Source organism: Bombina bombina, chromosome 6 (genome assembly GCF_027579735.1).
Source record: "Bombina bombina isolate aBomBom1 chromosome 6, aBomBom1.pri, whole genome shotgun sequence".
NCBI lineage: Eukaryota > Metazoa > Chordata > Amphibia > Anura > Bombinatoridae > Bombina > Bombina bombina.
In genome coordinates, this window is record NC_069504.1 from 400,196,129 (window position 1) to 400,220,686 (window position 24,558).

Consider the following 24,558-nt stretch of genomic DNA (forward strand, 5'->3'; position numbering starts at 1 on the left):
GGCGATGTCATCTTCCAAGCGGGGTCTTCAATCTTCTTTCTTCAGGATCCATCTTCATCTCGCCGACGCGAAACATCCTTTTTTCCCGACGGACTACCGACGAATGAAGGCTCCTTTAAGGGATGTCATCCGAGATGGCGTCCCTTCAATTCCGATTGGCTGATAGGATTCTATCAGCCAATCGGAATTAAGGTAGGAAAAATCTGATTGGCTGATTGAATCAGCCAATCAGATTGAAGTTCAATCCGATTGGCTGATCCAATCAGTCAATCAGATTGAGCTTGCATTCTATTGGCTGTTCCGATCATCGGATGGAAGACTTCTTCAGCGCCCCTTGGAGGATCACTTATGCCGCTCCGGATCTCCTCTTCGGTTCCATCGGTGGGTTGGCTGGCTGAAGACAACTCAAGGTAGGATGATCTTCAGGGGGTAGTGTTAGGTTTATTTAAGGGGGGTTTGGGTTAGATTAGGGGTATGTGGGTGGTGGGTTTTAATGTTGGGGGGTTGTATTTTTCTTTTACAGGCAAAAGAGCAGTTTTCTTTGGGGCATGCCCCTCAAAAGGCCCTTTTAAGGGCTGGTAAGGTAAAAGAGCTTTGAACTTTTTTAATGTAGAATAGGGTAGGGAATTTTTTTATTTTGGGGGGCTTTGTTATTTTATTAGGGGGCTTAGATTAGGTGTAATTAGCTTAAAATTGTTGTAATTTTTTTTAATGTTTGTATCTAATTTTTTTTTTTTTTTTTTTTTAAATAATTTTTTGTAACTTAGCTTTTTTATTTGTAGTTATTTGTAGGTAATTTATTTAATTAATGTAATGATAGTGTAGTGTTAGGTTTAATTGTAACTTAGGTTAGGATTTATTTTACAGGTAATTTTGTATTTCTTTTAGCTAGGTAGTTATTAAATAGTTAATAACTATTTAATAACTATTCTAACTAGCTAAAATAAATACAAAGTTACCTGTAAAATAAATATAAATCCTAAAATAGCTACAATGTAATTATTAATTACATTGTAGCTATCTTAGTGTTTATTTTACAGGTATGTATTTAGTTTTAAAGAGGAATAATTTATTAAAGTATAGTGTAGTGTTAGGTGTAATTGTAACTTAGGTTAGTTTTTATTTTACAGGTAAATTTCTCTTTATTTTAGCTAGGTAGCTATTAAATAGTTAATAACTATTTAATAGCTATTGTACCTAGTTAAAATAAATTGAAATTTGCCTGTAAAATAAAAATAAATCCTAAAATAGCTACAATATAATTATTATTTATATTGTAGCTATATTAGGGTTTATTTTAAAGGTAAGTATTTAGTTTTAAATAGGATTAATTAAGTTAACAATAGAAATATTATTTAGATTTATTTAATTAATATTTAAGTTGGGGGGTGTTAGGGTTAGTGTTAGACTTAGGTTCAGGGGTTAATAATTTTATTACAGTGGCGGCGGTGTAGGGGGGGAGGGTAGGGGTTAATAAACGTATTATAGGTGTAGGGGGGCAGATTAGGGGTTAATAAGTTTAATATAGGTTGTGGCGGGGTCCGGGAGCGGCGGTTTAGGGGTTAAACTATTTATTTAGTTGCGGCGAGGTGCGGGATCAGCAGGATAGGGGTTAATAACTTTATTATAGAGGGCAGCGGTATAGGGGGGGCAGGATATGGTAGTAATAGGTATCATGTAGGTGGCGGCGGGGTCTGGGAGCGGCGGTTTAGGGGTTAATACATATATTATAGTTGCGGCGGGGTCAGGGAGTGGCGGTTTAGGGGTTAATACGTATAGAGTAGCTTGCGGTGGGCTCCGGGAGCAGCTGTATAGGGGGTAATAACTTTATTTAGTTGCGGCGGTGTAGGGGGGGCAGATTAGGGGTGTTTAGACTCGGGGTACATGTTAGGGTGTTAGGTGTAGACAGCTCCCATAGGAATCAATGGGATGTCTGGCAGCAGCGAACTTGTACTTTCACTATGTTCAGACTCCCATTGATTCCTATGGGATCCGCCGCCTCCAGGGCGGCGGATTGAAAACCAGGTACACTGGGCCGGAAAAGTGCCGAGCGTACCTGCTAGTTTTTTGATAACTAGCAAAAGTAGTCAGATAGTGCCATCTGGAGTGGCGTAAGAATCGATCTGTGTTGGACTGAGTCCGGCGGATCGAATCTTACGTCACAAAATTATACTTTTGCCGGTCTCTAGCCTTTGATAACTAAGGCGAATCAGCCTCGCCACAAATACGCTGCAGAATTCCAGCGTATTTGAGGTTGACGGCTTGATAACTACCCCCCAATGTTTAAATGATGTGCATTTTCATGTATAATGTATAGTATTTAAATTATTGTATAGCAATTAAACTGCTTTTTTGCATCATAACATAAATATATTTTTACAATTATATATTTATGTTTTAAATAATAAAAAGAACAAACAAAAAAGCAGTTTAATTTCTATACGATTTAAATAATATGCATTATACATGAAAATGTAAATCATTTTAACATTGTATAGAAATATAATGCGACTCTAAACTATTAACCCCTTATGCGCCCTTACCGCCAGTGCAATTCTTAGTCCAATCAGCCAATAGAAAAAAATTTCATTTATTCATTCATTCAATTTTTAGAGTAGGTTTTAGTGTTTGTATGGGGCTTTATATTTTGGGGTGGGCTTTCTTTTTTAAAGGGACTTTAGTTTTAGTATAGGCATAACTGTCTGTTTTTTTATTTTTGGTATTTTTTTAAATTTTCTAATGTTATTTTTTTGTAAGTGGTATTTTTCATTTAGTGTAACTTTGGGGTGTTAGGTTAGAGGTCTTGTGGGGTTAGCTGTTAGTAGTAGTGTAGGTGTAGTTTGCAATGGGGTTGTTTCAGTTTAGGGTTTAAGTAAAGTAGGAAGTTTATTGCGGTGGGGTTGTGATTATTTAGAGGTTAAGTAGGTTAGGGGGATAATGTGGTGGGCTATTTTAAAATGCATCTCTGCGATGGTTCCTTTAAACAATGTCAGTCAGTCACTTAAAATATTTTGCCAGCTTTCTCAATATTGCGTTGGATCCCTTTTGAATTTATTGCCACATTGCAGCACTTCGATCACCAGGGCCTCTGTCTTGCTGTGTATATTGCTGCAGAAACCTTAGACTTTTCTGTGTTAATATTAACATGAATTCAGTTGAGCTTGTATTAAGTTGATTTTCTCAACTGACTTGATAATATTTAGCATATACAAAGTGTCATTGCTTATTAGCCAAGTTTACATTCTATATCTTGTCTGCTTGTCTGTATTTTCTATCCATCCTTTTTATTATTCAGACTTAGTACAGTTTTCATCTGCCTCAAGCAGGAAAGGGTAACATTTAATGTATTAATTGTCAAAAGCTACAAAAGGTGATGACAAATATATCCCAGGCATTAGCTAGGCTTCCAAAAGAATTTTTTAAAAATGTTCTAATTCTAAAGATAAACACTTCTGCTGAAGCTAAGGGACATAGATTATTTTCATTATAACAGGTGCTGGTCATTTGTTATAGCAGAACTCAAAGCTGTTAAATATGGGATTACAAAACAAAATAAATAAATAAATACAAAAATGCATAATCAAGCTCTGCCATTATTTTAAGATGGACCATAAATGAACTTTGCTTATTTACTGTTTAAAACATCCTGTTATTAAATCCTTACTAATTACTCCAAGTGGAATAAAAAATATTTTTCCTTCTTCTATTTATTGATATAAGGGATTTTTGTTGTCTGTGCATTATATATATATAGAAACATAATTTAAAAGGAACAATAAAGACTATGGACCAAATTACAAGTGGCGCATTCAATTACCTTTTTGCTCTGGCGCTAACTGCACATAAAGTAAAAGAATTATCACAGCTGGGTTAGTGCGCGTATTACAAGTTAGCAGCAAGCAAAAGACTGATGCTCATTATTTAGAGATACCGCTACTACGCTAACTTCTTTTCCCCATAGACTTCTATAGGGCGTGCTTTAAAAAAAAACTAACAGTTATAACTCAGGCGCTAACCCCACGCCGTGTTAGACCAACTGCGCTAAACCCAAAGTGAGTTAGGAATGCTTTAACTTGCTATATTGTTCACATAGAAGAAAATTTTCTTTCTAAATATATATACTGTATATCTATATATAAATATATGATTATTTTTTGTAAAATATCTATCTATACCTATACAGGGAGTGCAGAATTATTAGGCAAGTTGTATTTTTGAGGATTAATTTTATTATTGAACAACAACCATGTTCTCAATGAACCCAAAAAACTCATTAATATCAAAGCTGAATATTTTTGGAAGTAGTTTTTAGTTTGTTTTTAGTTTTAGCTATTTTAGGGGGATATCTGTGTGTGCAGGTGACTATTACTGTTCATAATTATTAGGCAACTTAACAAAAAACAAATATATACCCATTTCAATTATTTATTTTTACCAGTGAAACCAATATAACATCTCAACATTCACAAATATACATTTCTGACATTCAAAAACAAAACAAAAACAAATCAGTGACCAATATAGCCACCTTTCTTTGCAAGGACACTCAAAAGCCTGCCATCCATGGATTCTGTCAGTGTTTTGATCTGTTCACCATCAACATTGCGTGCAGCAGCAACCACAGCCTCCCAGACACTGTTCAGAGAGGTGTACTGTTTTCCCTCCTTGTAAATCTCACATTTGATGATGGACCACAGGTTCTCAATGGGGTTCAGATCAGGTGAACAAGGAGGCCATGTCATTAGATTTTCTTCTTTTATACCCTTTCTTGCCAGCCACGCTGTGGAGTACTTGGACGCGTGTGATGGAGCATTGTCCTGCATGAAAATCATGTTTTTCTTGAAGGATGCAGACTTCTTCCTGTACCACTGCTTGAAGAAGGTGTCTTCCAGAAACTGGCAGTAGGACTGGGAGTTGAGCTTGACTCCATCCTCAACCCGAAAAGGCCCCACAAGCTCATCTTTGATGATACCAGCCCAAACCAGTACTCCACCTCCACCTTGCTGGCGTCTGAGTCAGACTGGAGCTCTCTGCCCTTTACCAATCCAGCCACGGGCCCATCCATCTGGCCCATCAAGACTCACTCTCATTTCATCAGTCCATAAAACCTTAGAAATGAGATATTTCTTGGCCCAGTCTTGACGTTTCAGCTTGTGTGTCTTGTTCAGTGGTGGTCGTCTTTCAGCCTTTCTTACCTTGGCCATGTCTATGAGTATTGCACACCTTGTGCTTTTGGGCACTCCAGTGATGTTGCAGCTCTGAAATATGGCCAAACTGGTGGCAAGTGGCATCTTGGCAGCTGCACGCTTGACTTTTCTCAGTTCATGGGCAGTTATTTTGCGCCTTGGTTTTTCCACACGCTTCTTGCGACCCTGTTGACTATTTTGAATGAAACGCTTGATTGTTCGATGATCACGCTTCAGAAGCTTTGCAATTTTAAGTGCTGCATCCCTCTGCAAGATATCTCACTATTTTTGACTTTTATGAGCCTGTCAAGTCCTTCTTTTGACCCATTTTGCCAAAGGAAAGGAAGTTGCCTAATAATTATGCACACCTGATAAAGGGTGTTGATGTCATTAGACCACACCCCTTCTCATTACAGAGATGCACATCACCTAATATTCTTAATTGGTAGTAGGCTTTCGAGCCTATACAGCTTGGAGTAAGACAACATGCATAAAGAGGATGATGTGGTCAAAATACTAATTTGCCTAATAATTCTGCACTCCCTGTATATCTATATGAATATTTACAGATTTATATATATATATATATATATATATATATATTGTCAGTATATGGCCGGGTTATAATACAATATATTTAATAATTATTCTTTAAAACAAACCGCCAATAAAAATGCATATACAAAACAATACAATTAATGTAAATTCCTAAGTTATTTGTATTAGTTACAATTTATAGACACATTGAATTATATTTATAGAAAACCAGATATGAATCAAAACTATACAAGTTTAAACTATTATAATATGCTATGCAAAGATCATAAAAATTACCTTATTTATTAACCTTATTCACAATTGAATTTCATTAAAATACCACAAAGAGATACCAAGATATGAGCCACTAACATTCAAACTGGTACAATTAAGTTATTTTACCCACACAATGATTCTATACAATTCTAATTAAAACACCAGAAGTTATATATATTCTAAATGTAAACAGCCAGTTTATATGCCAATTTATCTAAGCTGAAATTAATTCTTAATTATCTACAATTAAGACACATTCTAAAATATATTTATATATTTGCAAAGATAAATTACTTAGCATGCAAAAGGCAAGCTTAAAACTATACAGGACTATGAATGTAAGCTAAAATATATAATGCCTTTTTAAATCTAATAACTGCAATTAGTTATGGTTACCAAATACCTTTGATTTAAATATTATATATATATTTATCAATCGCGTATACTTCACCAAAAATAACCAAATCGATATTCAGCTTCCAATATTCCTTGTTTCACCTCATATGAAAATAAGGGTATTTGCAATATGGATAATAAGAAGGCAGCCCAATCTTGCTTATAGTAACTGTGTTCCAACGCAGCCAGTTATCCAGTCACACCTTAGCAAAAAGTCAGCAGCCTTCTCTCTCCTCTTGCATTCAGCTTACATATCTTAATAATTGATTAAACAATTTTGGTTACGCCCCACAGAGCTTGTCTCTGATTGGCTACTGGGAATGTCATTTTAACAGCCAAATGTCTTTTGGTTGTAATTCTGGATTTAGGCCATCTGGGCAGCAGACAAGACAAACATTTTCATTTTTAACACTGCTATACAGTAAAATACAGTTCTTTAAAAATGTTTATTTAATATACTATAATTTCTTGATATTAACAAGTCACATGTTCCGCGTATATTGGACCATGTCATACTATTCATCCTGATTATTTTAATATGAAACATCAGTATGTTTCTATTGATCATACTGATAAACAACTACACTATCAATCATTTGCTCTCCCCCAAAATCACAGCATTCAAAATCCTGGCATATATTCATACAAACAAAGCATATTTTACATTCCCAACAATTTCTGAATACACAGATCCATGTTCATGGCTAAGGACATCTTGTCTGTAAGACAAAGGGAAAAAAATGTCAAACATGTATCCATCTACTTGTAGTATTTATCAGCTCAGCAAATATTTATTTTATAAAGTATGTCCCAGATCAAAACATATATACATATATGTGTTATTTGTGTATTTCAAACTCACATGAAAATTATATATATAATTTCTTTATCTGAGATTTAGTTTTCTCATGTCTGTAGGTAATTTGAATTTGAATGTCCTATGTGTATTTTAGATTTGGGTGTCGTCTGCATACAAATGATATTAGAACCCGTGGGACTTTATTAGGGAACCTAATGATGACGTGTAGATTGAGAAGGTGACCGAGAACAGAGCCTTGCGGTACCCCAACAGAAAGTGGTGATGGGGCAGAGGAGGCCCCAGAGAAGGCTACACTAAAGGTATGGTTTGAAGGTAAGGTAGGAAGAGAACCACGAGAGGGTTGTGTCACAAATGCCGAAGGATTGGCGGGTTTGGCACAAAAGAGGGTGGTTAACAGTATCAAAGGGTATGGACAGATCAAGGAGGATAAGCAGAGAGAAGTGACCTTTTGATTTTGCTGTAAGTAGGTCGTTGGTAACCTTAACGATTGCTGTCTCTGTGTAGTGATGGGGACGAAATTCAGATTGCAGTGGGTTGAGGAGGGAGTTTAATGTAAGGAAATAGGATAGGCGTGCATATACTAGCTTTTCGAGAAGCTTTGAGGCAAGAGGGAGTAAGCATAAATTATGTTTTCTTTCATACAGGTGGTGAGAGTCCACAATCAATTACTCATGGGAACTAAAACTTAAGCTGTGGAGTCCACAAATAATAACATAAAGGGAGGGATTTAAAAACATCTTTTTCACTGAGAAAATAAATCCACAACCACAAAGATTTTTTTTTATAATGAACTTAAAAACAGGCTTAATCATCAAACTGAGATAACTGCCTGAAGAACCTTTCTACCAAAGACTGACCTGCCTCCATATAAGCTCTGTGAATCAAAAGCTTTAACCAAGAGGCTTTAGAATAGCAGAGGCCTTCTGACCTTTCCCAGTCCCAGAGAAAAGATCAAACAAACTAGAAGTTTGTCTAAAATCCTTAGTAGCACCAACATAATATTTCAATGTCCTAACAACACACAAAGACAACCAAGTTGTCTGAAGAAACAACCTTAGACAAAAATTTAAATGTCCATAAAACAGCCTTATCTAGATAGAAATAAACTGATGATCCAAGCACCAAGTTAGAGACTGAATTGTACTGGGATCTAAAAATATCTTTTGAGACAGCTGTGTATAATCCCTGCACCATTGGCGCAGCATACAAAACTGAAGAGGTCTCATGTGAAATCGAGCAAATGGATGAAGATATGGATTTATAAATATATAAATCCGGTGATCAATAGGGGTGTCCGTGCAACAATAAAAATTGGTAATGAAAAAATGGTGATAAACGACAAAAATAGGGAAAATAAGTGTAAAAGTGTGAAGTCAATCAAAAACAATAGATGTAAAATAAGAAAGTAATCACCCAGATCCTATTGAATAAAATAATGGTCAACATATATCCAGAAGCGTTGCTGTGTTCATATATGTGAGGGATGAAGAAATGTGGGGCCCACCAAAGTGAACCTGATGATACAATGTAAACCAAAATGAAGAAATGATATCCACCTAAAAAATGTGAAAAACAAATATAGTGCAGATAACTCCAGATTAGTAATACATAAATGGAATAGAGCTTACCAAAAATCAGTCGACGCGTTTTGGCCTTAATATAGGCCTTTATCAAGACTGATTTGTTTGGGGAGTGTGTATCCTTATAAAGGGTATCTTAACCCATAATTGTGTGTAGATTTTGCGCCACCTAGTACGTCCATAAGCAGAGCCACTGAAGGGAATGAAAGAGACTAAATGTTCAGACAACCTGACACCAATCTCAACCTTCTCTGCTCTGTTAGAGAAAGACTTATGCACAATGAGTCTATTTTGAAATCCAGGAAAGTAACCTTTGTCTAAGGAACCAAAGAACTCTTTGAAAAATTGATCCTCCAACCATGTTTTTAAAGAAACAACAATAGTTGATTGGTGTGAAATTCTGCTAAAGGAAAAGACAGAGCTTGAACCAAGATATCATCCAGGTAAGGAAATATTGCAATGCCCTGAGCTCTGATTACAGGCAAAAGGGCACCCAGAAACTTGGTAAATATTCTTGGAACTGAAGCTAAACCAAACGGAGGAGCAAAAACTGCTTGTACAGAAAAGCAAACCTCAGAAACTGTTAATGTTCTCTGTGAATTGGAATATGAAGGTAAGCATTCTTTAAATCTATTGTGGTCATAAATTTACCTTGCTAAACAAAAGGCAGAATAGTCGTGATAGTTTACATTCTGAAAGATGGAATCCTTAAAAACTTGTTGAGAGTGTTTAGATCCAGAAATGTTCTAAAAGTGCCCTTCTTCTTTGGAACAATGAGGAGATTTGAATAAAATCCCATCCCCTGTTCCTGCAAAGGAACTGGAACAATCACTCCCGTATCTTCCAGATTGTAAACTGATTGAAGAAAAGCTTGAGCTTTTACAGGATTCGTTGGAACATTGAACAGAAAAAACTTTCACTGGGAGGCCATGTTCTGAATCGAATTCAATATCCCTTAATTCTGAACCTAGAGTTCATGGACAGACTGAAACCAAACCTCCTGAAAGAGGTTTAATATACCCCAACCAAAACTACTGGGTTAGGGCCGCACCTTCATGCAGTTTTAGAAAAGGGGACAGATTTCTTACCCTGTTTAGACTTGTTCCAGTTATCAGTAGGTCTCCAGACTGAACCAAAGGAACCTTGCTTTTGAACATCGGAGTCAGTTTTCTGTTCTTTATTCTGATGAAAGGAACAAAAACTATTAGAAGCTTTGGATTTTCTTGAGGAAGACAATTTCCTTTACCTCCAGTAATAGTAGAAATAATAAAATATAAATCAGACCCAAATAACTTCTTTCCCTGAAAAGAAAGATACAATAATCTAGATTTTTACACCATGGGGAATATTTATCAAGCTCTATATGGAGCTTGATGCCCCTTGTTTCCGGCGAGCCTTTAGGCTCGCTGGAAACAGAAGTTATGATCACAGTCTAAAGATCACTGCTCCATAACTTGTCCACCTGCTCTGAGGCAGCAGACAGAAATCAACCCAATCGAATACGATCAGGTTAATTGACACCCACTGCTAGCGCAATTCTGCAGGGAGTGGCATTGCACCAGCAGTTCACAAGACCTGCTGGTGCAATGATAAATGCTGACAGCGTATGCTGTCTGCATTTATCGATGTGCAGCGGACATGATATGCTACTTTGTATCATGTCTGCTCGCACATTGATAAATATGCCCTAATATAAACATTCCAGGATGTAAGCCACAATGCCCTCTTAGCAAGAATTGCTAAATACATGCTTTGGACATTAATTTTCATAATATAAAACACAGCATCACAAATAAAAGAATTGGCACTCTTAAGCGAACACAATAGATTTGCACTAACAGGATCATCCGAAAACTGCTCTGAAAGACTAGATAATCAGTAGGTAAAAAAGCAGCCATATCCCCTATAGAAATAGCTGGCCTGAGAATATAATTTATAAAAGCCCTTTTATGAAAGGTTTCTAACTTTCTGTCTAAAAGGTCCTTAAAAGAAGTACTGTCTTCCAAAGGAATAGTAGTATATTTAGCCAGAGTGTAAATGGCCCGATCCACCTTGGGAACTGCTTCCCATAACTCTAGATTAGCAGCAGGTAAAGGATATAACTATTTAAACCTTGCAAACAGATTAAAAGACACACCTGGCTCAGACCATTCCCTAGCAATCATGTCAGAGACAGCATCAGGCACAGGGAAAAACTCAGGTAGATTAACAACAGTCATAAAAACTGAATTTAAAAGCTGCAGAGGGCACTTCTGCTTTTTTACAATAAGTACACCTAATAATGGTAGAACGGTGTTCGTGAGAGACAGTTTCTTTGGTAAATTTATGGACAGAATCCTGCTGCTCCATTATAGTATATGGCAAAGCAATGCAAAAAACACTATTAAAAAAAACCTTAATAAAAGCTCTAGAGGAAAGTAAACCAGTTACCCCCATCTAAGTAGCTATTATAATAATGCACGCTAAAGGGAGCTGAAAAAAACAAGAAAAGAAAAAAATAATAACTTCTGAAAATGCTTCAAGCAAATTACTGTTTAAATGGGAATGTGCTCACCAAAAAGCCGATGTGTACATTATGAAACAAACGTGTGCTAACCTGACGTGTGTACATCAATGTGTGGGAAAAATAAAGGGAAGTGCGCTCACCTGACAAGCAAACCTGGCAATCAAAAATAACTGCAGCTCCTAAGAGAGTAAGGGATGTGTGCTAACCTGATGAGTGTAAACCCAATGTACACAATCCCCACATGCAAAAACAGGCCGAAGTGTGAATAACTAAGCGCGCTAAAAAAAAAATGCTGCACACAAAGCAAGGGAAGTTGTGAAAGATCTGTCCCAGGGCCATATGTATAAAAATATATTTAAATTCAAAAAGTCCCCCTAACATAGCTAAATAAATGTTTATATGTTTCTATTGTTTTAAAAATAATTAGACTTACCGATAGAGACAGTCGTCCACTAGCAATAAAATAGCAGACCAGTACTGAAACATATCAGCTGAGCTTATAGAATAGGAGTATATCTGTATATCCATAAAGTAATGCAGAAGACACGTCACTGCGACCGATTACAGAGGGTTTATGAAAGATTTCCCATGAGTTGAAAACAAAGCAACATAAACCATACCTTAAATACAGCCCTCTGACAAGCACTTTACTCTGATGGGGACCGGCCTCAACATAGAAAGAAAACCCCTTTCTCTGAAGAATCACATACACATCTTACTTCTTCAACAACCTCCAGCAGAGGCAAAGTAAAGACTGAGATAGGTGTGAGGTGTGAGTTTTTTTTTTTTAGAGCTCTTGGTGTTTGGGAAACTTTTCATCCTCCTAGTAGAAGAGAAAAGTAATTCTCATGAGTAATGGATTGTGGACACTTTTCATCCTCCTAGTGGTAGAGAAAAGTAATTCTCTTGAGTAATGGATTGTGGACTCTCACCACCTGTATGAAAGAAATTGAAGATTGAAGATTAAAGAGAAAGCTTGTTTGAAAGGCATGTCATACTGCAGATCAAGAAGATCAGATCAGTTGGGTGTCTTTAAAATTACCTTTAGGGTTAATATTATCATAGCTTACCAATTTATTCCAAGCTTCCCCTTTTACTCACTGTTTTACTCGCTGCACTCACCTGGAGCTCACCAGGAAGTCCCAATCATCTGGGTAGGCTGTTATAAATGTCTTCTATACGTAGCAACTGCCCCAAAATATTAAAAACTGTTTTCAGTATCCAACAGATACTTCTGCACTTCCAAGATTATGAGGCCTATCTATCAAGTCGTCAACTTTCTTGCATTCGATGGCACCAATACACTCGCCTAACATTGCGGCAGTGAACCTGAATACTATCTCTATATTTATAAAAAAAATCCGGCAAAAAGCTGCGCACCAAGTACGGGATAGAGCTCTCATCCTATTGGCTGATTGGAACAGCCAATAGGATGAGAGCTGCTCAAATCCTATTGGCTGATTGGAACAGCCAATAGAATTTTAGAAGCTCTAATCCTATTGGCTGATTAGACCTTTTCAGCTAATAGGAATGCAAGGGACGCCATCTTGGATGACGTCACTTGCATCCAAGATCAAGTTTACGGTCGAGACTATATTGAAGAAGAACTCCTCGATGTCTTCAGGATGGACCCGCTCCACGCCAGATGTCTTCAGGATAGACCCGCTCCTCGCTGGATGGATGAAGATAGAAGAGGCTGCATGGATGAAGACTTTGCCAGATGGAAGAGGCCGTCCAGATGAAGACTTCTTGCTGGCTGGATGTATCCTTCAAGCGGAACTTCAAAAACTGTAAGTGGATCGTCGAGGGTTAGTGTTAGGTTTTTTTAAGGTTTTTTTTTTTGGGTGGGTTTTATTTTTAGAGTAGGGTCTGGGCAGTAAAAGAGCTAAATGCCCTTTTAAGGGCAATGCCCATACAAATGCCCATTTCTGGGCAATGGGGAGCTTAGGTTTTTTAGATAGGGTTTTTATTTGGGGGGTTTGGTTGTGTGGGTGGTGGGTTTTACTGTTTCTTTGGGGCAATGCCCCACAAAAGACCCTTTTAAGGCCCATTGCTAGTTTATTGTAGGATAGTGTTTTTTTATTTTGGAGGGGCTTTTTAATTTTGATAGGGCTATTAGATTAGGTCTTTTTATTTTTGATACTGTGGTTTTTTATTTTTTGTAACTTAGTGTTTTTTATTTTTTGTAACTTAGTGGCCTCCAGGGGGGCGGATTGAAAACTAGGTACACTGGGCTGGAATAGCCGTGAGCTTACCAGTTAACTATTTAATAACTTTTAAAAAGTGTCAAATAGTGTTGAATGTGTATTCGGAACATCTGTAATGACGTAAGCATCAATCTGTGTCAGATTGAGACCAGGGGATCGTATGTTATGTCACAGATTTCAAATTTTGCAGGTCTGTAGGCTTTGATAACTAGGTTGAATCAAGCTCATCACAATTATGCTGTTAGAACAAAGAACTTTATTAAAAATAAGGAATAAAAAGGAATTGTACTGAGAAACAAACAGTTTTAGATAACAGTGTATCTAGGCGCATCACCAGGACATAGCAAGGCCATCGGAAAAATTATTCAGATAAAGTGTTCAGCTTAAAACATCAGCATATTTATTCTCACAGCATAATAACTACCTTATAATGAACTATAATAAACTTATCTTAAAATGGTATGCTTACACAAAATGGATTACTAGAGACAAAATGGCTTCATTATGGTTATATATTCTTACATTCCACCCTTTTATTCTAAAAGAATAACATACTATTGGCTAGATTACGAGTTTTGCGTTATGCGTGAAAATGCCTCATAACGCTGCTTTTTCACTACCGCTGGTATTACAAGTTTACGTAACGCCACACAAAACCATCTCTGCTCAAATTCATAACGTAAACCCAGACCCAGTAGTTAATCATATATCGATAACAAAAACATGCACAAATCACTTTAAAAACATTACACAAAGTACACTTACACTCATACAAACACTCCACAATATTTATTTTTCAGATTTAAAATTTTCATGTCAAAATTGAACGGATTAAAGTTACGAGATCTTGGGTGTTTGAAAAAAAAAGCACACAAAACCATTTTACATTGACTTACATAGACAGACAGGAACATACACTCATATAGCTACATCTAACTACAAATATTATCACATACATACACAAATTGATAGATACAAACAATATACAGCACATTACCTACACAAAACAGCTTTTATTATGAAATAAACACGATTTAGCTACTTTTTCACACCAGAACATGACGTCATTCACTTTACGCTCAACACAAGTGGATTTTATTTCTCTTCAAATTTTTCTCCTCCATTGACTTCTATGGGGAAGACATGCTCGTGCACACGACCGGCAGATTTACCTAACGCACGCAAAATGCGTAGACTTGAAAACACGTAATACCAGCATTACAATTGTGGCACTAACTCATTCTTTCTTGCGTTAGTCCCGCTATGACAAATAGATCAAGAATTTACTATTTCCCTATGGAGTTATGGCTTTTACGTGTGTGAACATCACTACAACATCAAAATCTTAAAGGAAATTACATTACATCAACTACAAATCACCATCACCAATACGAAATCTGTTTAAAAAATTATATCATATTTAAACGGACTGAAAATTAATTTTTACATTTCATTATTCACAAACAGTAGCCAATTGTAAACACGTCTCATTTACCTCTATTATAACATTTCATTTATTCAACTCATATGCTGGGATGAACAGCATATCTACATAGGCTTAACACATGATCATTGATGGATGCACATACATGCCTTTTGCCATTCACTCATACATATGCATTGATATTCAGGCAAAATAACACATATAAACAATGAACACATTTACATCATACAACTACATTGGAAGGTTGCTTAACATAGGATTCTCTCTCGTAATCATCAAACATCAATTATGGATTTAGTGTCCCTTTAACATCACGATTCACTCATAATATACCATTAGGAATTACGTACAATAAGAACAGATCATTAGAAGATATTACAGCTGTCGCTTTTTTGGAAGGAACAACAATGCTATACTGCTTCATATAAATCAGCATATGTGGGAGAGAATCACAATACATACATAGATGTACATAACACACATCACACAACAACAAAGCACACCTTTATCTTTTTAATCAGCACACAAGAAGAATGTTGTAAAATACAAGAGAATGAAGATTTGTTAACTAGACAGACAGCTTGCTAATATGATGACGTCATTCTAAGCTTCAACCATACAGATTACAGCATTAGGACTGTACCGTCCCTTTCAGAAGTTTATCACTCAATACTACAATATTACATATACGTAAAAGCGAGTTTGGAAGATCTTCATTATTATTGCGATTACAATGGGATGCGTAAAATATTAACATCTCGCCAATCACTTATATATAATATTATAGCTGTCACCCATTACTTTATCATTTAGAAACAATATTGCAGCAACATTGATCGATCAGATTCTATACCATGTCTATGTACACATTATATACAAGTATGCACTTTCATTCATGTTAGCATGGACATGTGCTTTTTACTATAAGATCGCGTTTAATAAGTATTTATTACACATATGAACAAACATCACAAAGGTGCACTGTATATGTTACATTTTACACTTTCACATTATGATTCATTGGGTGAAAACTAAATTTCAGCAAACCCCGAAAAAAAAGCCCACTTTGAAATCATTTGCGCCGCTCACATACAATCAAGTGTATACCATCAGCAATCATTACAAACACACTACCATTGGACATATTGCACTATAAATCCCCTAAACAACATGGCCAAAGCGTCCCTTGTGATCGACATTGTATCAAATCGCTTTTGTGTTTTTGCATAACTTGTGTGTTTGGCCTGCTGTTTGGCTTTATGCTGCTTAGCTTGGCAAATATGGATGATCCGCAGTTAGTTGTTGCTGGTGCTGTTGCACGAGTTGTATTCAATAGAATCAGGTGGGCTTGGCATCTCCAAGAGAGACAAAGGGCTCGTCTGGTTAGAGGTCCTCCTGTTCACAGGGTGAGGCCCACCTTGGATAGCATGAGTGACTTCAAAGTTCATGACGAGTATAGGCTCAATCATGAACAGCTCATTAGCCTTTACAATGTTCTTAAACCTCATATGGAGCCATGTAGATGTATGCAGACTGTAATCCCTGGCATACACGTCCTGGCCTACGGAGGTTTTCAATCTGGAGAGGGGTACATGCATGGGCTGTCTCAGGGTACCTTCTCTGTGGTTTATGACAACTTTCTGGATGCCATGGTATGAGTCAGTAAGCATTACATTCCCTCAAAATGATGGCAATTGGAGGCGCCTGATGAGGGAATTCTTTGCAATAGCTCGAATGCCCAATGTCTTGGGAGCAATAGATTGCACCCACATTGCGCTGCGTGCTCCTGCAGATGACCTGCCCTTCCGAAATCGCAAACACTTCCATAGTCTGAATGTGAAGTTTGTTTGCAATGCACAGATGCGGATTATGCAGGTGTGTGCGAATTTCGGCGAGGCTTGTCATGATGCCCACATCCTCAGACAGTCGTCCCTGTGGCTGCAGTTTGAGGGCTGACAGTTTCCCCATGGGTGGCTCGTTGGTGAGTACTTGTGCACAACATCGTTAATTAGTTAGACAATTGCCATTGTAATCTTCAAAAACAGTTGTGTTTGTGTAATGTGCAAAATGTGCAGCTCTAGGATGTGCTTTAACCATTTCTTTCTTTTAGAAAATGTCTAGTTTTAGCTCCAAACAGATATGTAGCAGGTCATAGCTTAAATGGGCAGATATAGGATGCAATATAACCATTTAATTGTCTCTTTCAAAAAATGTCTAGTTTTAGCTCCAAACAGATATGTAGCAGGTCATAGCTTAAATGGGCAGATATAGGATGCAATGTAACCATTTAATTGTCTTTCAGCAAATGTCTAGTTTTAGCTCCAAACAGATATGTAGCAGGTCATAGCTTAAATGGGCAGATATAGGATGCAATGTAATCATTTAATTGTGTCTTTCAGCAAATGTCTAGTTTTAGCTCCAAACAGATATGTAGCATGTCCTAGCTTAAATGGGCAGATATAGGATGCAATTTAACCATTTCTTTCTCTTTCAGCAAATGTCTTGTTTATGCGAAATCCGCATATGTAGCATGTCCTATCTTAAATGTGCAGATCTAGGATGTAATTGTCTCTTTCAGCAAATGTCTAGTTTTAGCTCCAAACAGACATGTAGCATGTCTATTTTAGGTGTTTTCGTGTACACAAATGAAGTGTATTTTAATATAATAATTTTAATGATATTTTTAAAATTTTATATTTTGTTATGTTCATTATTTATAGGTGTTTCGGGTTACATGAGCCGGTCTTCATTACGCCGTTGCGTAACCCCACGGACGAGGCCCAGGAGCGCTACAATCTGGCGCACAAGTGGACTAGGGCGGTAGTGGAGAGGATGTTTGGGCTCCTCAAAATGTGGTTACAATGCCTGGACAGGTCTTGAGGAGCCCTACAATACAGCCCTAGTAAGGTGGCAAAGATCGTTATAGCCTGCAGCGTCCTGCATAACATTGCTCAGAGGGCTGGGATGCTGCAGGCTGTCCAGGTGCCCCAAGACCTCCTCCAAGATGAGGAGGATGACCCTGTTCTAGAGGGGCCACTTGGGAAGAGGGGCTCAATGTCAGAGACAACATCATCAACCAAAACTTCAGACGGTAAATACTAGAAGTTATCTAGGAGCATTGTGAATATGTGTGAATTTTAGGGAAATGAGAAGTAGAGAATTGTGCAAACATGTTAGGATTGTTTAACAAATGATTATCAAAATTTAATTTTTATATTTTTATTATCATAGGTAATTTAGACATCAGATGATTCTGGCAATGGCTCCTATAATAACTTCGCCACTTGATTTTCAAAGACAACATCAGATGGTAAGTATACACAATGTATGGACTGGGGCGGGGGGATTTGCACAATGATCCATCATATGGCATTCAATATTAAATGTAGTATTTAGTTTACACATTACTAGATTTTTAGATAATCAGAAAGGGATACCCTAGCAATACTATGTGATTCTAAGTCATACATCAGTGGTCAGTTCAATCACACTTGATTGATAGAACATAAAACAAGAAGATACACACGCTTAGTAAGCTATTGATAAAAATAGTTTTAGAAATGTTTGGGGGGGATGCAGAACCAAGTCACACCTTTTTATTAATGATTTTATTTACACTTAATCTTAAATTAGGGAGATGACTTCATCTACAGACTGAAAGTGATGAATTCCAGACTGAAAGTGAAGAATCCCATACTGAAAGTGAAATATCCCATACTGAAAGTGAAGAATTCCATACTGAAAGTGAAGAATACCAAGCTGATCATGTCTGTGGCATTGTCTTTCAACTGTGCTGACTTGGAAAAACATACTAACACACGTTCACATGGTAAAAGGCAACAAATCTATGGAACAAGACTGGGGATGCAGCATGTATCTTATGGGAGACACTTATGTTTCATATTTTTTTTAAATTTTAGATGGTATTTCACAATCCTCTATTTTGAAAATGATGAATAGGACACCTAATGAAGATAAACTGATATTTTGAAGAGAATTGCCTTTTAAAGACCATACATCCAGGTTAGTTTGCACAATGCATGCTATGTACGAATCATAGGAGGAAGAATTTCAAAGAATTCAGAATATATACATGTCCTATTTTAGGATATGTTTATTTTATATACATTACCCCTACTTTGTGCTACAGAGGACTCAGATTCCGATCAATCAGACAAAGGGATAAATGTTATAGTTGACATTTAGGTATATAATTATTTTAATGGACATGAAATATTTTATTCAATTATGTCGTTCATACAATAGAATAGTTTTTTATTTTCAAAATTTGATATGCATTATTTTGTCTAATTGTAAATGCTAATATGTGTAATTAAAATATTGATTAGACAATTTTATGTTATTATTTGCAAATTAGGGATATATATAGTTTTCAAGTCTGAACCTATTTTTAATTTCAAGACAGACAGTACATGTTAGAGCATAGACAGAAGATGAATGTTCAATTGTTAGATTTAAGGAATATTTTAAGACATGTGTTCATAAAATAACCTAAATGAATAATGCTTTGAATTTGTCTTTTCTTTCTTTTTCAGATTTTCATTTTTGATGATTTATCAAATCTTTTTTTTTTTTAAATAAATGCATTTACATACAATATTTTTCTGTTTTTATTTTATTTAAATACATATTATTTGAGACATGTCTATCACAGTAAGATAAGAAGAAAAACATCCATCTAATCTGACATGTAAACAAAATATTAGTCACATGACTGTTAAAGTATCTATTTTTCTAGAACATGCCTGATATCAAATTGACTCATTTAGATTAATTTATATAATGTAAAAGTATCAACACAGCTTAAGCAGATAATGTTAAAGTCAAGTATATTACAAAATTTAAGGTGGAGTTAGATACAGCATCTATGATTTGATTGTGTGATTTCTAGATGTTAAAATCATAAAATGTTTCTGACGAGGATATGTCGTATAGATTATACATAACAACTTTGATCATTTCACTTTTAAGAAATGAAAGTTTTTAAACTACACTGTCACTTTATTGTAAGAAGTTAATGTTATATTTACATTATAACCTCTATAATCTTTCTTAGCTATCCAAAAACATTATTTAAATAAATATAGGTTATTATGCTTTAATTATTAGCAAGGATATTTTTGAAGTGTTCTTTAAATAAAACATAAGTTAATTTCACATTGTATGCCATATTGATGACTTTTCACTATAGTGGAGTCATTTGAAGGGTCAGTTAACTATAGATATATCAAAATAGAAATTCTAACAATTATACTCTTTACCTGTTGTATAGATATCACAAATCTATAGGTACTCCCATTACCCTTTATTTTAGTTTATTTATCCAATGTTAACTCCACATATTCATAATGGTTTTGTTTTAATTCTATTATCTAATTATATTCATTCTTTAGATAAGCTTTGGTAAAGAAATAGCAATGCACATGGGTTAGCCAATTACACAAGGCATCTATGTGCAGCCACCAATCAGCAGCACCTGAGCCTATCTAGATATGCTTTTCAGGAAAGAATATCAAGAGATAAAAGCTAATGAGATACTAGAAATACATATTTAAACATTTTATTATCCATCTAAATCATGAAAGTAAATATTCTTGTTTAATGTCCCTTTAAGGTAAAGCTGTATAAATACAGCCATTGTAAGATATTTCATTCACAGTGGGGCATACCCTATGTATTGTAATACAAATATGCTTTATTCTCATGTTATCATATATTTTTTTTTAAAACCAGATGCATAGGTTTATGATCAGCAAAGCATTACTGGGAAATATCTACTTATATGTGGGTGGCCAACAATTCATATTTACAATGTTTAAACAGATGTCTTTAGATAAATTTAAAGATTGCATATTAGATCATAAAATGGACATTAATTCAAAACCGTTTCTTTCATGATTCATCACGAAAATATATTTTTAAACATTAAAATCTACTTATATTATCTAATTTCCTTCATTATTTTGATAGACTTTCCTTTACAACTATATCTAGATATGCTCAGTAGCTGAAGTTTGGTAGATGCACAGAGATGCATTGTGAGATTGGATCAAACGTGCATTGCTATTTCTTCTGTAAAGCTTATGTAAAGAATAAGTTAAATAGATCGAGTTACATTTTAATATTTAAAATTGTATTTTCTCTCAGGATCCAGAAATCAAATATTTGGGTGTAATGTCCCTTTAAAAATAAAGACGCCGTTGCACAATAAAATATGTGAGCAGTTCAGACCAATATAAGCTCGAGGTTTATTTACTAATAATGAACAAATGTGGATGTTAACATTTATAAATATCTTATCCAAGTTACGTCCATTATAAATACAAATTACGCATTGCTGGAATATAGCATGGTAAACGTATATTGCAACACGAGATTCACATCTTTAAAAATTCTATTCTAATGTCACGCACTAGCACACAATCAATGTGCATTCTTGGGATTGTTAATACATTTAATAGAGCAATGTTTCAAATATATGAAACATTAAGGATTGGCCAATCAGAGTTCATCACACAAGCATAACTTGACTCAGTATGGTCTCACAGACATGATAACAAATTTTCAAAATTTGATCCAATCAGATGTACAGATACCATGTCCCATGGTGCATATCATGTTTACTTCACCATATAAAAGTCCATTACAGGTTGCCATTTTTGTCAGTTCTCTAATGCCTGCTGGCAGATATACAGTATATATATTTATTTTATATTATCTATATTATTATAAAACCTAGCAGGCATGACGTCTCCCAGGTTCACACGGCTGGAGAGTGCAGCACTAGTCAACGCAGTCGAAGACTTCTATCCGCTGCTGTTTGGGAACAAGAAGAAGTCAATAAAGCAAATAATTAGGAGTGCCCTCTGGTTGTCTGACACCAGTGATGTTAAATTGGTGTGTGGCATCCAGAGGACAACGGAACAAATCATGCAGAGATTTGGGGATATGAGGTTGCGGCTACGCAAAAAAGTCCACCTCATGAGGGAATGGGTAAAAGTCCGCCGGAGGGATGGAAAAAAGGATCCACCCCCACTGAAACTATACCTGCAACCTTATGAGGAGACTTTATGCGCCCTCCTCAATCTCCGTTTCCCCAGCAGATTTGCATCCGCTCGCTCATCGATTTCTTCTTCTTCCCCAGCTGCTGTATCTGAAACTCCTGACCCGGAAGCCAGTGAAGCAGCTTCTTCGATCTGTGACCTGGGAGAAGAAGCGAGAGAATCTGAACCAGGTAAATATCACACTTCATGTAATATATTAATATTTTAGTATATATTTAAGCAATGTGTATATAGTCATATATTCAACCTATATAGATCTCACAACACGCTCTACATATGATGTTTAGATATCTGAATTAGGAATCGTCACACATGAAAAAGGAATGATGTTTCTTGCGCTCTACAGAATATGCGTCACAGAGCGAAAATGGTATTGCGCATCCTTGAAATCAAGATCATCTGCCATTTCATACATTGAATATCCAATCATACCAAAGTTATAAATATTTATTGGTATCATTCAATATAAAAACATATATGATTTGAATTTAGTAATACACCCAATTGCAAATATATTTGAAGTCTTTAGAAATGATACTCATCACACTACTATATCCAAATCAATTCTGAATCACGGATGTGCAATTACACTTTGAAGAATTGCACAATGATCACGAAAGATATAATTGCGCAGAGACGTGAACATGTGTTTGCTGTAACAGTGGCATTGCTTTAGACATGTTGGTCAAATGTATACCTGGATTAGTATATACGTAAAGAATACAGTATCCTTATGTACAATCTTCTACATTATAAAAGCTATACTAGCAAGATATAAATAAAAATTGAACAATGTCTATCAATTGATGACAATGCAAGAATACAAAAAAATGACTTAAAGTGAAAATAATAAACTCACGTGAATACAAATATAATTTTACTTTGTCAATTAGAATAAAAAAAATGATTTTTCGTGTCCATGACCTGATTTGTATTAATGATATCAAATCCTGATTGAATATTTTACAGATCTGGATGTTGGTGCTGGAACCTCGAGCCTGTGTTCGTTACATTATAGTTTGTCTCATTTTAATTTACCTTTCTCTTACAAACTTTGACATAACATTACGTAATCCATTCACATTGATCTATATTAATATGGATACTCGAATTCTCTTTTCTTGTAATTTTAAAATAAGAATCATGAATCAGAGTTGGGATTCCATTGTAATACAAATCTCAATTTATGAGTATTTGAAGATATTCCTTCTATTCTTGATATCTTCATTTTAATGTAATCTTAGGGTCATGGCCATTTTTTATTCTGCCCCTGGGTAGTGCTTGATATTTTTTTGCTACATTTAGCCAACACTAACTCATTTTTACATATGTGCAGATTATAGAAATATACATCTCATATGCTTTGATATTTTCTTCTTATCATTAAAGGGACATGAAAACCAACATTTTACTTTTAAGATTTAGACACAATGTGATTTTAAACAACTTTCAAATTTACTTATATTATCTAAATTTCTTCAGTCTATTGTTATCCTTATTTGAAAAGCATATCTAGGTAGGCTCAGGAGCAGCAATGCATTACTGGGAGTAACCTGCTGATTGGTTGATGCACAAAATTGCCGATTTTCATTGGTTCAACACATGTCTTCAGATAACAGTAGTGCATAGTTCCTCCTTTAAAATAAATAAAATTAACAAAATAGAAGAAATAAGTATATTTGAAAGCTTTTTTTTAAATCACAAGCTGGATTTGAATCATGGAAATTAATACAATTACACATTTGGAGTTTCATGTACCTTTAAGAGAGAAGGATAATTAAAGATTCTTGATGATATCCTGAAATTATATATTTGATTGTAATTGCATGCTCCATCCCATTCATTACATCAACATATGGACAGAAATAAACATAGAGATGCACTCATCTAGGCTTAGAGCTGAAGCTGGAAATACTTCCTTGCTTAGCCCCTCCTTACTCCCAGGGTACAAACTCTTTCTGAACACTATTCCTTTCACAAAGGTAAAATCTCCTGTAGCATATCAGTCTGACCCTGCCAAATGACAGTCTAGCACCAAAATACCAGGCAAATCTCCTTTGAACAAGGGAAAACAAACAAACCCCAGACATACGTTTCCGCCTTTATGGGCCTCTTCAATGAGGTGCAGTTGCATCCCTCTAAGGCATGTGTGCAAGGAGGCCATGTCTGGTTACCCCTTTTACTCTTAGGGTGACCTAAGAGAATTTGCATAAATATAGAAATAAACATAGAGATGCACTCAACTAGGACAATTCATTAACAGTGACATTGTCAAATAAAGATATTTTAATATTTAATATTAATGGGACACTAAACACAAATTTTGTATTTTGTCATTCAGATGGAGCATGCAATATTAATAAACTTTCTCATTTACTCCTATAATCAAATTGTCTTCATTCTGTTGGTAAAATGAATGTAAGTTTAGATGCCTGCCCATTTTTGGTGAACAACCTGTGTTGTTCTTGCTGATTGGTGGATACATTCACCCACCATTAAACAAGTGCTTTCCATGGTTCTG